This window comes from Tachypleus tridentatus, chromosome 7 (assembly GCF_004210375.1).
Source record: "Tachypleus tridentatus isolate NWPU-2018 chromosome 7, ASM421037v1, whole genome shotgun sequence".
Taxonomy (NCBI): domain Eukaryota; kingdom Metazoa; phylum Arthropoda; class Merostomata; order Xiphosura; family Limulidae; genus Tachypleus; species Tachypleus tridentatus.
This window is the reverse complement of record NC_134831.1, coordinates 186997207-187013495: the sequence shown is the minus strand read 5'-3', so window position 1 is coordinate 187013495 and position 16289 is coordinate 186997207. Positions and strand designations below refer to the sequence as shown.

The following is a 16289-nucleotide window of genomic DNA, read 5'->3' as shown; positions in this document are numbered from 1 at the left end:
AACAGTAATGCCTCATGACAAGTATAATTAGTCACATTTACGACTCGTAGCCTGAGAAAAAGCGACTACATCATAAAATTGTTTGCGTAACAAATAGTTTAAATAAACAGAGTTCCAGCCACTACTGTTTTTGTTGTATCCCAGCTAGTTTGATAAGTTTTGTATTGAGGAAAACATGTCGTCGTCAATAGATATGGCAAACACAGTGTGGGTGAGATTCCTTTATACATTGTCATTCTTTTCGGAAAAAAACACAAAAACTCTAAGCGATTAAATATAGAAAGCGATGTTACTTTTGTATTAGGCCTAACACCAATGTCTCAAGAGAAATGTAATTTGATATAACCGTACCTCCCTATCTTAGTTAAGGTTTTGACATCATAAGTCACTGTAGTCTTTCTATTATTAACTGTAATTCATAATGCTCACATATGTATATGAGATTATATTAAAGACGTACCGCTATGTCACTGGGGGGGGGGGGGGGGAGTTTTAAAATTTGTACAATAATATATAGTTACTATAAGTCTCTTGTTATTTAGCATAGATAAATATTCAATTATTTACAATCCTTAAGAAAGAGAATCTATTCACAGTGGTTGTTTAAAAATACTTCAATAAAAAGCACTGTTAGGAAAACAAGGGAAAAAAATTTGTTCACACATAACGTCATTTCCGGCAAAGTAGCAGACTATTTAAATATTTCTCTTAAAAGTTTGTTGGGAGTCCAAAAAAAAATGCAAAAAAGTTCTCGACAATACTTCATGATATACGAGACTGCGTGCAGTTAGATTAACGTTTGGAGCGTGTTAGTATAGGTCATTCAATTTCGAATTTTAAATCAGATGTTTAATCACGTCATTTCCGGCCTGAACGGAAAACGTGAATCTCAAAAGCAGTTAATATTTCCACTGCTTATGGGGCTTTGCAAACTGGCTTGAGTAAATAGATTGATAAGAAAAAAGAATTTCCTTTCAAACACATTGATTAACCTCATTAAAATAAGTCCAACTAAGCATTTTACTTATAGATCAGAAACTTCATATAATGTGTAGATTGTTTGTTGTTCAGCGCAAAGCCACACAGTAGACTATCTGTGCTGTGCCCATCGTGGGTATTGAAATACAATTTTTTAGCTTTATAAATCTACAAATTTGTTGTTTATTCACTGGGAGATTGGAACAAAATATCTATACAAACCAGAAATGAAATCTATCTTAACAGGTGTTAGTGTTAGTTTGATATACAGATCTATTTAAGAATGTGTAAGACCACTAAACGAAAGGTTGTAATAAGTAGTAAACATTGAATCGTTAATATGTTTCATTCACTTATTGGTATTAAACGATAATAATAATTCACGAAGTGCGGACAGCATACCAAAGTTAGGTTAGTCCTACTTTCATACATTAAACAATTCCCTGTCACACCAAAAAAGGAACTAATTATATTATAGCCCAGACAAATTAACCTATAAATCACATTTTTCCAAGATTTGTCTGTTTTGAACGTATGCACAAAGCTGCACAATAACCACGGGTATCGGAATCCGAATTCTAGCTTTGTTCGTCGGCAGACCAATCTCTGTGCTACTGGAAGGAGGAGCGAATTCTTATTAATTGAAAACATAAAAAATAATTCCTTTACCAACCTTAAATACCTCAATCAGATCCATTTTAATTCTGTTTTTTTTTCACGAGAAAACAAATTCAGAGATCTTAGCCTATTCTCGACTCAGGTGTCATCCTGGTACTCTTTTGCTGACGTATAAACTTGTATTTTTTTTCTTTTATTTACGTCTTCCGCTGTTACAGCGGTAAGTCTACGGATTAACATTCCTAAAATCAGGCGTTCGATTCCTCTCAGTGGACTCAGCAGATAGCCCGATGTAACTTTGCTATAAAACACACACACACAAACACTTCCATTTACTGTCACTGATCCTTTATTCTTAGAGAAATTTGATTCATTTCATTTGTATATTTGTATAAAAACGTTCCCACGTTGGTTTGTTTGTTTTTTGGAATTTCGCACAAAGCTACTTGAGGGCTATCTGTCCCTAATTTAGCAGTGTAAGACTAAAGGGAAGGCAGCTAGTCATCACCACCCACCGCCAACTATTGAGCTACTCTTTTACCAATGAATAGTGGGATTGACCGTCACATTATACGCCCCCACGGCTGGGAGGGCGAGCATGTTTAGCGCGACGCGGGCGCGAACCCGCGACCCTCGGATTTCGAGTCGCACGCCTTACGCGTTTGGCCATGCCAGGCCGTTGGTTTGTTAAACAAAGCTTCGACGTTGCTTTACGCAATATAAGGAAACGCAATTCTGAGTTAGAATTAAAGTTTCAGGGCCAAGAAACATTTCTTCTGATTGAGGCCATGCTGAAAGAAATAAAAGAAAAATCCAATATCGTGTTCGAAGTTTATGGCTGCAGTTTCATTTAAAAATTGACGATAGCATAACATGTTAAGACAAACGTAATAATAGAAGAAAACACACGAAGAAAATGATAAATACAGTCATGTGAAAAAGTTAAGACACTGTATGAAAGCCTGTGTATTTTTGAAACATTTTTCGATATATAGATATTTAATATCAATTTCAATAATACTGAGAGATTATAGGAATATAACTAAACAATTAAAACTGAAGAAAAGACTTTTCAAGATCTTCTGTAAATGTAATTCTACAAAAATGCATATTCTAACTGAGGAAAAAGTTAGGACACCCTACCCCTAATAGCTAGTGTTACCCCCTTTGGCTGAAATAACTGCAGTGAGACGCTTCTTGTAGCTATCTACCAGTCTCTGACATCGGTCTGAAGAAAGTTTGCCTCACTCCTCAATACAGAATTCTTTCAGCTGTGAGATGTTTGAGGGTTTCTTGCATGTACAGCCTGTTTCAAGTCACCCCACAGCATCTCAATGGGATTAAGATCTGGGCTTTGACTCGGACATTCCAGGACTCTCCATTTCTTAGTTTTCAGCCAGTCCTTGGTGGATTTACTGGTATGTTTTGGGTCATTGTCGTGTTGCAGGGTCCAGTTCCGCTCCACCTTTAATTTTCGTGCGGATGGTCTCACATGATCCTTAAGCACCCTCTGATACACAGTAGAATTCATGGTGGATTCTATAATTGTGAGCTGCCCAGGTCCTGCTGCAGCAAAGCAGCCCCAAACTATGACACTTCCACCTCCATGCTTCACAGTTGGTATAAGGTTCTTTTCTGGAATGCTGTATTTGATTTACGCCAAACATGCCCTCTGTTCTGGTGTCCATATAATTCAATTTTGGACTCATCTGTCCAAAGAACATTATTACAAAAGTCCTAGTCTTTGTCTACATTCTCTCTGGCAAACTTCAGTCTGACCTTGATGTTTCTCTTAGAGAGCAAAGGTTTCCTCCTTGCACATCTCCCATGCAAGTTAAACTTGTGCAGTCTCTTTCACATCAACAGTAGCCAGGATGTGATGACATGTTAGGGTGTTTGGAGACTTCGGTCTGCTTTCGAGGTGAACTTGCTTAGACGACCAGACCTGGGAATGTTGGCAGTTGTTTTGAAAGCCCTCCACTTGTTGACTATTTTCCGGACAGTAAAATGGCTGATTTTAAAATGTTTTGGGATCTTTTTAAAATCCCTTACCAGACTCATAAGCTGCTACAATTGTCTTTCTGAAGGCCTCAGACAGCTCTTTTGCTCTCACCATGGTGCTCACTCTCACCTCAACAGTCAAGAGCACACCAAACTAAATGTCTGAGGTTTAAATAGGGCAAGCCTCATTCAAAATGCTGAGTAATGATCTTCTAATCATGTGCAGCTGGTCTGATACACCTGTGTGTGAGTTGAGCCATTTTAAGTGGAAATAAATGTGGGGGTGTCCTAACCTTTTCCTCTGTTAGAATATGCATTTTTGTAGAATTACATTTACAGAAGATCTTGAAAAGTCTTTTCTTCAGTTTTAATTTTTAGATATATTCCTATAATCTTTCAGTATTGTTAAAATTGAGATTAAATATCTATATATCCAAAAATGTTACAAAAATACACAGGCTTTCATAGGGTGTCCTTACTTTTTTACATGACTGTATATTTTCATTTTGGCTCTGCGCTCGTTTGTTTAGGTTCGAATGTTTGTTTGAAATTAAGCGAAAAGCTACACAATGGGTTATATGTGCTCTGCCCACCAGGGGTATCGAAATCCGGTTTATAGCAATGTGAGCCTATAAACATACCGCTATGCCACTGGGGGGTGGTAGACTCGAATACGATATTTTATACCAGGTTCGAATGATTGTTTGAAATTAAGCACTAAGCTACACAATAGGTTATCTGTGCTCTGCTCACCACGGGTATCGAAACCTGATTTATAGCGGTGTGAACCTGTAAACATACCGCTATACCACTGGGGGGAGAGACTCGGATGTGATATTTTACACCATATTTACTTATAAAAATTTTACTACTTACTGTTTTCTATGCGATTTTTACTAAACTATCTTGTTCTCTTAGAGGTTTGTCTTTGTAAGATTGTCCTTCAGTGTCTCCGGACAGATTCTGGAAAGCTTCGTTCAAAAATAGTGAATGAATACTCCGAATGTTCATACAACGAGATCAATACATCGTTTGGTTTGTTTTAATATTTTTCCAAAGTTACACGAGGGCTATCTAAGCTAGCAGTCCCTAATTTAGCAGTGTAAGACTAGTAGGAAAGCAACTAGTCATTACCACACTTCTGACAACTCTTGGTCTACTCTTTTACCAACGAATAGTGGGATTGACTGTTACATAATAACGCTCCCACGGCTGAAAGGGCGAGCACGTTTGTTGGGATGAGGATTAAAGCCTCCAGATTGCAAGTGAAGCGCCTCTTGGCTCCGATAACACTGCACAACTAAGTTTTTGCTTCTTGAACACTGTTGGGTGTTCTTATAGATTTTTGGCTGCTGATTACGAAAATCACATCCAAATTTACCCATCACGTACCGTTTCATCGAAATCTTCGGTTTCACCAGGACATTGCTATAATGGAAAAACGATATCAGGACAAGTGGAATCCTTCAATGTTTGCTGACTACTGTTGGACACTGCAACGTGATGCACCGGACATTGAATACAAACGAAAATCAGGGCCAAAACACTTTTAATTATGTTGAACTTAATAACGTATTAGAAACATAAACGCAATTAAATACATTATTGCAGGTAAACAGTTGACTGTCTATTTCTCAGAGTTCCTACGTGATGAAGCAAAACCACAACGATATTTGTGCAAACCAACCAGGTACCTGTCACATTCAGCAAAAATTTTTCAGGAAGCAAAATTTATAAAAAAAATTGTTGTGCAGTGTAATAGAACTGGAGAGTTTTATCTTTTGAAACAGGAAAAGAGTAAAATTTAATGAAGATGACCATCCACCTTTTAACATATGGTTCATTCAGATAAAGTCACATCCCATCAAACATGCTCACCTCTTCAGCCGTGGGGGCATTATAACAAGAGGGTTAATCCCATCATTCGTTGGTGGTAGAATGTCTAAAGAGTTAGCGGTGGGTAGTGATGATTAGCTGCCTTCCTTGTAGTCTTTTACTACTAAATTAGGGATGGTTAACCTTCGTGTGGTTTGGGGCGAAATTCATGACAAATAGCTGTAGTTTGTGGGTGTGGGTTCTTTTTTTTTTAGTACAAAGCCACACAATGAGCTCTTCGTGCTCTGTCCATTACGAACGGGACAATAAGAGGGTAATTTTACAAGATATAGGGGTAAATGTGTGAAACATGAACCGATTAATAAATTAAGTAAAAGAAAAATAAACAACTAAAGAAACTCTTGAGATAACGTTCTTTTAATCTTGTGGCTCAACGGTCAGCTTGAAGTTTCATAAACCTAGAACTGGGGGTTTAATCCTCGCGTCGAACAAGAAACGTACCTGCTGATAAAACGCTCACTCAGGTTAACCAAAAATATTGTAAGAAACTTAGGGATCATATAACAAGGGTTAAAAAAATAATAACAAATAAGGGGAAAAATTTGTATCAAAAATATTTCTTGGAACCATGACGGTAATTGAGATTTTACAACGTGAATGACGATCAAGAAATGCTTACTATTTTTTTTTTAGTTTAAAAAATCAAGAAAAAAGAATGAACGAAAAATGTGACGTCACATAATAAACTATGACGTTACTTTTTATATGGGGATAAAAGTTATTACAGAAGTTTCTGGAATAGATATATACCTGTGACTAGGATTAAAGTGAATACTTAAGACTTTATATAGTGCGAATCGAAATGTACATCAGTTAAATGATGTCTATGAACACTTTTTACGTGTTTTAGGTACCCAATATAGATGTATTAATAAACACTTGGTGAGGTAATTACATTGCCAGTTTAATAGCGTATATAATAAGACACAATTCAACGATTTTGTAATGACTTACGTATAACATACACTTAATTATCTCAGAGATTACGTGCAGATCAACTCGTTTCTCCGTAGAAGATGAGAAGTTCGGTCAAAATTTAAAGATGGCCTTGTGACGTTTGAAGGGAACTAATCAGCCCTACAAGTGACAATGGAATTCTCTTTGATAGACAGTTTGCGATAATCTGAAATACGAACTAATTAGACTCTGCAATAACATTGGATTTACATAACGTTTGTTGGTTGAATTAGATGAAAGGCTAAACTTTACGACTTCTTTTATCTTATTAAAGATTACATATATATAAAACTAGCTCTGCTCTTAACAACACTATTGTATTTTTATCTTGCCTTATTTCCATCACTTGTTCAATTGCAGTTTTTCAAATGTACAAACTCGTGACCAATTAATTTTTTCAAAGCTTTGATAAAATGGTTAATGACAAACAGAAGTGCATACTATATTATTTCTTTATTTTTACTTTGAATATATGTTAGAGAGTTAAGTACATTTCCCTTCATCACTTTCAATTTTTATGTGTTATTACTGTAGAGTTGGTTTTGTATTGCTAGGTTCATATAAGGCCGAAGATCGTGAGATATTATTGGGTTTACGGCCAAAAGTATGTTTAATTAACTATAATGACTCATTGGTTAGTCGATTTCTTGTTTCATTCCAAATAGGTAGATTGCTCTGGTCGGAAGATGATATTAATTGTCACTGATATACCCTAATATTATGTAAGTGGTAAACTTTAATACTAGATCAATGAAATACCTTCAATAATACAATAATATACTCCAATACTATATCAGTTATTTTGTTTCTTTTAAATTAAGCTCAGTCTACACTAGCATCGAAACCCGGATTCTAGGGTTGGATGTCCGCAGAAATGCCTCTTTGCTGTTCTAACAATTATGCACTCTAATAATGTACTTTAATGATAAGTTTCTCACTTTTCTTTCGAGTCAATGACTTATATCATTTTCCGTGTACCGAAATAATAATCCACTGTGCTATGTTTCAAATACTTGAATTTGGGAAAATTCATTATACACGACTTTAATCAGATATTTTTTGAACAATATCCGTAGATCAAACCTACTAGTGGAGTGATACCAATATTCAACATAATTTAAACCTCTCTAAATTAATCCAGCGGCGTGATACACTACATTCACATAATGGAAGAGACTGAAATATCTCTCTTAATACCTGGTGCGTTTGTTCAACTTGTATAGTTCAAAATAACGACAGTTCTTATGATCACCCTTCCACGTTAAGTATTTAAAAGCCTACAACCTAATCTTAGCTGTGACCTTAATCTCTTAAGTACGTCAGCCAAAATATTACCTTTTTTTCTCTCTGTTACAGCTGTTCTCTATATCTGATAACGTAATCCATTTCCAGTCGTAATCCATTTCGTGATCTGGAAACATTTGCTCTTTCGAAAGTTGCTCTTGAAATACGACCGAGAAGTCGTTTTTAAACTGTTTGGCAAAACGTCATGCCGTCACGGTTTCGAACAAAGGCTCGACGTACACATATCAGACTACTTACATTCACTCGCGTAGTAAATAGTTCCTCTTTGATGAAACTGCAATAAGCGGTCCGAAACACCAACAAGTTGACAAGTTTAGAGAAGCAACTAAAAAAGCCAATTAGTTTTCTTCAAAGCAGGAAGTGGTAACTATATATATATATCTAACCAACCAAGTAGGGGGTGGGCGTTGATTCACAGAATCCTGAGAAAGTCTGAGTCTGTGATTTCACAGATTAATCAGAGCACAGTTCTCTCGTGAAACGATTGAAACGATGAGTGAAATAGAGCATCGTTTCGTCAAGTTGAGGTCACTTAATCAACTCAAGTGTAAATTTGAAACGAAGAGAAAATCGTGCCAAAAATGTGAATTTCTGGTGTTAAGAAATGAGTGAATCAGTAAATGCACAGAAACTGTAAAGAGAATGCACTTAGAAAATCAACTATAAAGAGAATGTACTTAGAAAGTCAACTGTAAAGAGAATGTACTGAGAAAGTCAACTGTAAAGAGAATGTACTGAGAAAGACAACTGTAAAGAGAATGTACTGAGAAAGTCAACTGTAAAGAGAATGCACTTAGAAAGTCAACTGTAAAGAGAATGTACTTAGAAAGTCAACTGTAAAGAGAATGTACTGAGAAAGTCAACTGTAAAGAGAATGTACTGAGAAAGTCAACTGTAAAGAGAATGTACTTAGAAAGTCAACTGTAAAGAGAATGCACTTAGAAAGTCAACTGTAAAGAGAATGTACTGAGAAAGTCAACTCTAAAGAGAATGTACTTAGAAAGTCAACTGTAAAGAGAATGTACTGAGAAAGTCAACTGTAAAGAGAGTGTACTGAGAAAGTCAACTGTAAAGAGAATGTACTGAGAAAGTCAACTGTAAAGAGAATGTACTGAGAAAGTCAACTGTAAAGAGAATGTACTTAGAAAGTCAACTGTAAAGAGAATGTACTTAGAAAGTCAACTGTAAAGAGAATGTACTGAGAAAGTCAACTGTAAAGAGAATGTACTTAGAAAGTCAACTGTAAAGAGAATGTACTTAGAAAGTCAACTGTAAAGAGAATGTACTGAGAAAGTCAACTATAGAAAAACGCCTACAAAAATCCATTACAAAAAAATCCAGGAAGATCTTTATGGAAAATTCCCAAAAAACAAGGAACAGACTATTAAATATATAGAATAAATTAACTTACAAAAAAATGGAAAAAACATTAACTCATTTAGTGTTGGTACGAAGGTAAAGTACAAAAGAAACACTTAGGGAAAGAGGGAAGAAAGAAAGTAAGGGAAAGTGAAAACAAAAATAAAGACTCAAAGAGGATAAAAAAACAGCTCCACCACCAACAAATAAACTCAGAAGGAGGAGAAAAAAATGGGAGAAAGAAAAATAAGGGTTAAAAATCGAGTAAAAGAGAAAAACGAAACCAAACTAAAGAGGCAAAACAAAGGGAAAAACGCTAAGAATGCAGAAATAGAGACAAAAAAACTAGCCTTAAGAGTGAATGAATAAAACGAAACAAGGGAAATATAAAGGGAAAAATACAAACAAATCATGAATGAAAAAAACAGAGGTTAGAAAAACCGAAGTGATAAATGAAATCAAACAATTGAGGTGGAAGGGAAAAAAGCTAAATGACACAGAACGAAAATAACAGTCCAGTGAGAATAATAAGATATGTATTCACCGGGATTACATTAAGGCCAGTCTGCTGTGGGTAGAATGACACGATATCGTAACCTGAATGAATGGTGGTTGAGTAAAGCGCGCTCATGGAACTTAAATATAAATTCAAGTAAGTTAGTGGGTGTTGCTGGGAACGAGGCTTCTTTATAGAATGTCTCATAAAACAAGAAGCTACAAAGCATTTCCGTTTAATAAGTGATATAAATTGTTATATTAATGTTTACAATTTTATAGTGATGAGTTTTTAGATAATCAGCGCTTACAGTTTCCCACAGAATCATGTAGAAATTGATGTTTTCGTAGACAAAAAAGAAGCAAAGACGTTGTATCTCTGTTGAGCGAAAGATCATCCTTTATAAAGCAAAGTTATTTCAATAAGTGTATACGTGAGAGTTTTTTTAATAAAATACTAATGGGACAAAAACATCCTAATTTTGCCCACGTTTCATCATCTAATTTAATTTCTTGTTAACGATACAGTTTTATCTGCAAATTTAATGCATTCTATAACCATCTTTCTTTTATTTACCGTACGTTACAATGCATCTACGATAAAACACAATCCCAGTAATTTCGAACCTGAAATAACAGTAAAGTCGACTAGCAATTTCGTTGGCACACCATCGAGTTAGTGGTAAGTCTGAAGGCTGAAAATTTTAAAAATTGGGGTTTGATACCATCAATGAGCAGAGCTTTGTGTTGAAAACAAATTTACTAACTCGGTAATCAATCGAGAACCCAACAATATGCTCTAGTTTACTTCGTTTTTACACTTTGAAGTCATTTCAAGAAAATTCCAGATTTTAAGCCTCGTGCTTACCACGTGATATCCATACAACCACTGATGAAAGATCAATACAAATGTCTGAGTAGAAAGGAACATAACCTATAACAGTTTGTTAGAAAAAGTTATTTTGTGGCTGAACTGTATTAAAGGTAATGTTTAATTTTTCTGTCTAAAAAACGGTAACTTCTGTACAGTAACTAGGAAAGTGATGGGGGAGAGGGATCGTCCCCCTAGGTATGTAAGGAGCTGTAATGATCAAACTCAAGCAGGGGTATTGCTATAAGTGCGCGTATGTGTTTTTTATAAAAAAACGGTAACTTCTGTACAGTAACTAGGAAAGAGATCGGGGAGAGGGAACGTCCCCCCAGGTATGTAAGGAGCTGTAATGATCAAACTCAAGCAGAGGTATCGCTATAAGTGCGCGTATGTGTTTTTTTATAACAAAGCTACATCAAGCTATCTGTTGTGTACACAGAGGAAAATCGAGCCCTAATTTTAGCGTTGTAAATCCGTAGACTTACCGCTGTAGATTATAATTGTTTATTCGTCAGATATTTTAAAGAAACGCTGGTATTCAGTTTCATTCATACTTGACAATTCCAAGTTCAATGAAAGTTGTAGTTTTTTGCTTAAGAATTAGAATAACATTATACTAAACAAAGTTCACATGACTTCGTAAGTTAAGTGTTAGCTGAACTTTTTTTGTTACTGTAGTTATGGCACGATTTATCAAAGTATTGGCTAATTATACTCAAACGAAACGGTTTTGAGTTATCGTTCATATGTTTGGTTTTGTTTCAGTTTCGCGCAAAACGTTACTCGAGGACTATTTACCCTTAAAAGTTCCTAATTTTGAAGTGATAGACAAGAGGAAGGCAGTTAGTCAACACCAATCACCTCCGGGTATTGGTGTACTCCAATCAAATACTTGTATATTACCACTACTCTTAGAGTGAATCCAAAGTTCCAAAGAGCTGAGCGTGAGATGCGGATTCTCAAGTCCAAACTGTGAAGCCCTCGGGCTACCTTTTTGAGTTAGGTTCAACTGGAAATAACACATGCACACATACACGTGCACGGGCGTTGATAACAATTTTCTTTCCAGCATCAATTGCGTTAAGAAAAATCTTATCTTAAGACTAGAGGTGTGAGTTGAGAGATGTTGAAATTATGTTATTGATCACTTGTTCTAAACTGAGGATATTCGATGAACATATTTAAATAATGAGAACCTTAAATTTAGGCTTTGCGCGAAATTCAAACCAAACCACACCTTAAACTTAGCCATTGCGTCGTTTGTTTTATTTTGATTTTACACAATTTGTACTGGTAATTATTAGTAGCGTTTTCTATATCTGGTAGTACATATTTATGATCAGTCAACCAAAAGAAGAGAAGAAGATAAACGTTTGTCTTGGCGCAAGGTTACATGATAACCATCTGCGTTAGCCGTCTCCAGTTAAGCAATGAAAGACTAGAGAGAAGACAGCTAGTCATCACCACCTACCGCCGACTTTTGGACTGCTGTTTTACCAACAAATAGTGGGATTAACCGTCACATATAACGCCTGCACGACTGAAAGAAGGAGCATGTTTGGTAGGTCGGGGATTAGGCCCGGCATGGCCAAGTGTGTTAAGGCGTGCGACTCGTAATCTGAGGGTCGCGGGTTCGAATCCCCGTCGCGCCAAACATGCTCGCCCTTTAAGCCGTGGAGGCATTATAATGTGACGGTCAATCTCACTATTCGTTGGTAAAAGAGTAACCCAAGAGTTGGCGGTGAGTATTGATGACTAGCTGCCTTCCCTCTAGTGTTCCACTGCAAAATTATGGACGGTTAGCGCAGATAGGTCTCGTGTAGCTTTGCGCGAAATTCAAAAAACAACCGAAACGTTTAAAAACAATGTTTAAACAGAAATACCGAACCCAATGGCACGCCTAACTTACAACTAACTCCAGTTACAGAATTTATTTGTTAATCGATCGATTAACCTAACAGATGAGAATCCTAACGGCAAACAATGAACTAAATCACTCACGAAGTAATGACTAAATTCATCATTCAAATTCGCATTTCTGCATTTATATTTTATACAGGAACTCACTTAGCAAATTTTACAGTAACTTTACGCACCCTCTAGAGAGCGTCTAAATTAAAATATTGAAAACAAGGCATAAAAATATATTTTGTGAAAGTAAAATATAAGAAAAAACAATATCTAATTTTACTGAACGGTGTTTGGGCTATTATATATGTATTTTACTTTTTCGAAAGAGTAGAGTTTACTTTCTTTTGTAAAATAAATAACACAATTTACAGCTAGTTATTTTCTTCCTGCGATAAAGCGCCACCTGTAAGACAGTTAATTCAACAAGTTCTTATTGGCTTCAGGTCTTTTACGTTGTGTTCTTACAACCTTCGAATGTGCGAAGTCGATTAAAAATAAAATAAGAGAGCGAATGCTTTCAACACCTATAAGTCAATAAGCATTACGAACAAAGCGCCTCCTCGCGAGCACAAAAGATAGTACAGTAATCACACGGGTCGTTCAGCGGCTCGTGTTTGTTAGCCAGAACGTCGGTGGTTCAGTACGTAAGTTTGTTGCCGAAGTAGCGACGTTTGTCTTCGAGAGTTTCATTAGTAAGGCCCCAGGACCCTGTCTCATTACAGTAAGTATGCAAATATACATACGTTTCTGTAAGCCTTCATTTAGATTTTTACCATTTCAAGTGACGAACAAAAAGTTCAGGTAAACTGTACTTTACCTTAATAACAATTTTTTTTCAGTTTTATAAAACAAATAAATTAAAGCGTTTTAAATATATTTTTCTTATATGTGGGTCTGCTCACTACGGGTATCGAAACCTAATTTTTAGTGTACTGCTGTGCCACTGGGGGGCTTTTTCTGGGAGGGAATGAAGAATGAGAAATTAATATGGAATTTTCGAATGTGCGTCCCTCGTGTACAACAGAATAGAAACTACGATATATTGTAAAATCAAAGTTTTATAACGCCATGCTTTGTAATAGAGAAACTATACATCACTAGGCTAGATTTTCTGCCTGCTGGTGCTGACAGGTGATTATTCTATTCAGTGATGCCTAACGTTTCATTATTTCTATGTAATTAGGGTTACTGTGATTAATTGATAGCGGAACGGAAAAGCTTATTTTAAAGGACTCATATCTTTAAACATTCGAGAAACCAACGTAAATGCAGACTCATAGATACAATGTAATTACCTTGAGATCGGTCTTGTTTCTTGAAACTGGACAAGCGTGATAAGGTGTTTACCAAACAAATTCCGTAATATAAAGTATTCGTCAACTTTTTCTTGTAAATAACTTAGATTCGTGGTTGGATCTTCGCAGAAAATCGTTGTTTTGTGTGACTTTTTCAGACCCCAAACTCGATATTAGGCCTAAGAAACGTACTCACCTATGTATTCTAAATAGATATTTAACTTTTAGTTACCTTTATTCAAAGGAGGAGACCGTGGTATAATGGTAAATTTCCTGTTCGTTTGTTTGTTGAATTTTTATTTCAAATTATGAAGTGATAGACTCGCGAGCTACTCTAATTGAATAGTACAATTTGATCGTCACTCTCATGGCTCCAAAGTGAGAAAGAGATTTCGTTTTAACTGTAACGAAGCGCAAGCCTTAGAACCTTATTAGAAATTATTAGAAGCTTATTAGAAATAGAAATATTCTAGCCTACCGCCAAGACACCTAAATTGGTAGAAACCAGCCTTAACGTGAATAACATATCGACGAACCTAATGTTCCGATACCTAGTTGGTCCCTAAAACTTCGAACTGGTACATTTTTCACCGAGAAATTACATTAATTTCAGTTTATTACGACTGATATCTTGAAACGTTACCGCGAGTTAAAAGCTCTTAAAGTTAAAAAGAAAAATTCTAAATGAGGGACTTGCTTGCACAGATAGCCTTGGCATTAGCTTCGCGTGGAACTCCGAAACAAACGGATAAACGATTTATATATATAATGTAAATCGTTCGTTATACGGTGTCCGGAAATTACGTTAACAAATACAGTAATGTACTTCCGGTGATCTAATGGGATCCTAGAAGACATTTTTGTTAACGTAATCGCTGGATACATTATTTATTATTTTTATATTTATTATTTTAATAGAAGGGTTGAGAAAAAATGTAAATATATCAAACACCAAAAGTTCATTAAGTTAAACCAGACAATAAACCAAAGTATACTGTACTAAACCATATATGTATTTCATTGTTGCTTGACCGAGATGATTTATATTGAGGCATTTGTGTATTTCAGAGTAGTTTTACCAAGATTGTTTTGTATTCAAGTATTTGGGTATTTCAACGTAGTGTAACCAAGGTTATTTTGTATTCAAGTATTTAGGTATTTCAACGTAGTTTGACCAAGATCGTTTTGTATTCAAGTATTTTGGTATTTCAACGTAGTTTGACCAAGGTTATTTTGTATTCAAGTATTTAAGTATTTCAACGTAGTTTGACCAAGATCGTTTTTATTCAAGTATTTGGGTATTTCAACGTAGTTTGACCAAGATTGTTTTGTATTCAAGTATTTCGGTATATCAACAGTTTGAACAAGCATGTTTTCTATTGAAGTATTTAGGTATTTCAACTTAGTTTGACAAAGATTGTTTTGTATTCAAGTATTTAGGTATTTCAACATAGTTTGAACAAGCATGTTTTCTATTGAAGTATTTAGGTATTCAACGTAGTTTGACCAAGGCTATTTTCTATTGAAGTATTTAGGTATTTCAACGTAGTTTGACCAAGATTGTTTTGTATTGAAGTATTTAGGTATTTCAACGTAGTTTGACCAAGATCGTTTTGTATTCAAGTATTTTGGTATTTCAACGTAGTTTGACCAAGGTTATTTTGTATTCAAGTATTTAAGTATTTCAACGAAGTTTGACCAAGATCGTTTTTATTCAAGTATTTGGGTATTTCAACGTAGTTTGACCAAGATTGTTTTGTATTCAAGTATTTCGGTATTTCAACAGCTTGAACAAGCATGTTTTCTATTGAAGTATTTAGGTATTTCAACTTAGTTTGACAAAGATTGTTTTGTATTCAAGTATTTAGGTATTTCAACATAGTTTGAACAAGCATGTTTTCTATTGAAGTATTTAGGTATTTCAACGTAGTTTGACCAAGGCTATTTTCTATTGAAGCATTTAGGTATTTCAACGTAGTTTGACCAAGATTGTTTTGTATTGAAGTATTTAGGTATCTCAACGTAGTTTGACCAAGATCGTTTTGTATTCAAGTATTTTGGTATTTCAACGTAGTTTGACCAAGGTTATTTTGTATTCAAGTATTTAAGTATTTCAACGTAGTTTGACCAAGATCGTTTTTATTCAAGTATTTGGGTATTTCAACGTAGTGTAACCAAGATGGTTTTGTATTCAAGTATTTCGGTATTTCAACGTTGTTGGACCAAGATCGTTTTGTATTCAAGTATTTAGATATTTCAACGTAGTTTGACCTGATCGTTTTGTATTCGAGTATTTAGGTATTTCAACGTAGTTTGACCTGATCGTTTTTTATTCGAGTGTTTATGTATTTCAACGTAGTTTAATTAAGATTGTTTTGTATTGAAGTATTTAGGTATTTCAACATAGTTTGACCCAGCATGTTTTGTTTTCAACTATTTGGATATTTCAACGTAGTTTAACCAAGAATGTTTTGTATTCATGTATTTAGGTATTTCAACGTAGTTTCACCATAATGTTTTGCATTCAAGTATTTAGGTATTTCAACGTTTTTTGATGAAGGTTGTTTTGCGTCCAAGTATTTAGATATCTCAATGTAATTTAA

General features: G+C 35.2%; 1 long non-coding RNA gene across 2 annotated transcripts; it reads right to left on the bottom strand.

The window, feature by feature from the left end:
* Positions 1-4470: 4470 nt before the first annotated feature.
* LOC143258263 (uncharacterized) lies at positions 4471-8194 on the bottom strand. 2 transcript variants are annotated; one of them, XR_013032242.1, is made up of 3 exons: positions 7786-8163; positions 6448-6616; positions 4471-4568 (listed from the first exon to the last, which is right to left on the bottom strand). It is a non-coding gene; the product is annotated as an uncharacterized LOC143258263 (long non-coding RNA). The 2 variants fall into 2 exon arrangements; XR_013032241.1 differs by lacking the exon at positions 4471-4568 and having other exon boundaries at positions 6150-6616; positions 7786-8194.
* Between the last annotated feature and the right edge of the window lie 8095 nt (positions 8195-16289).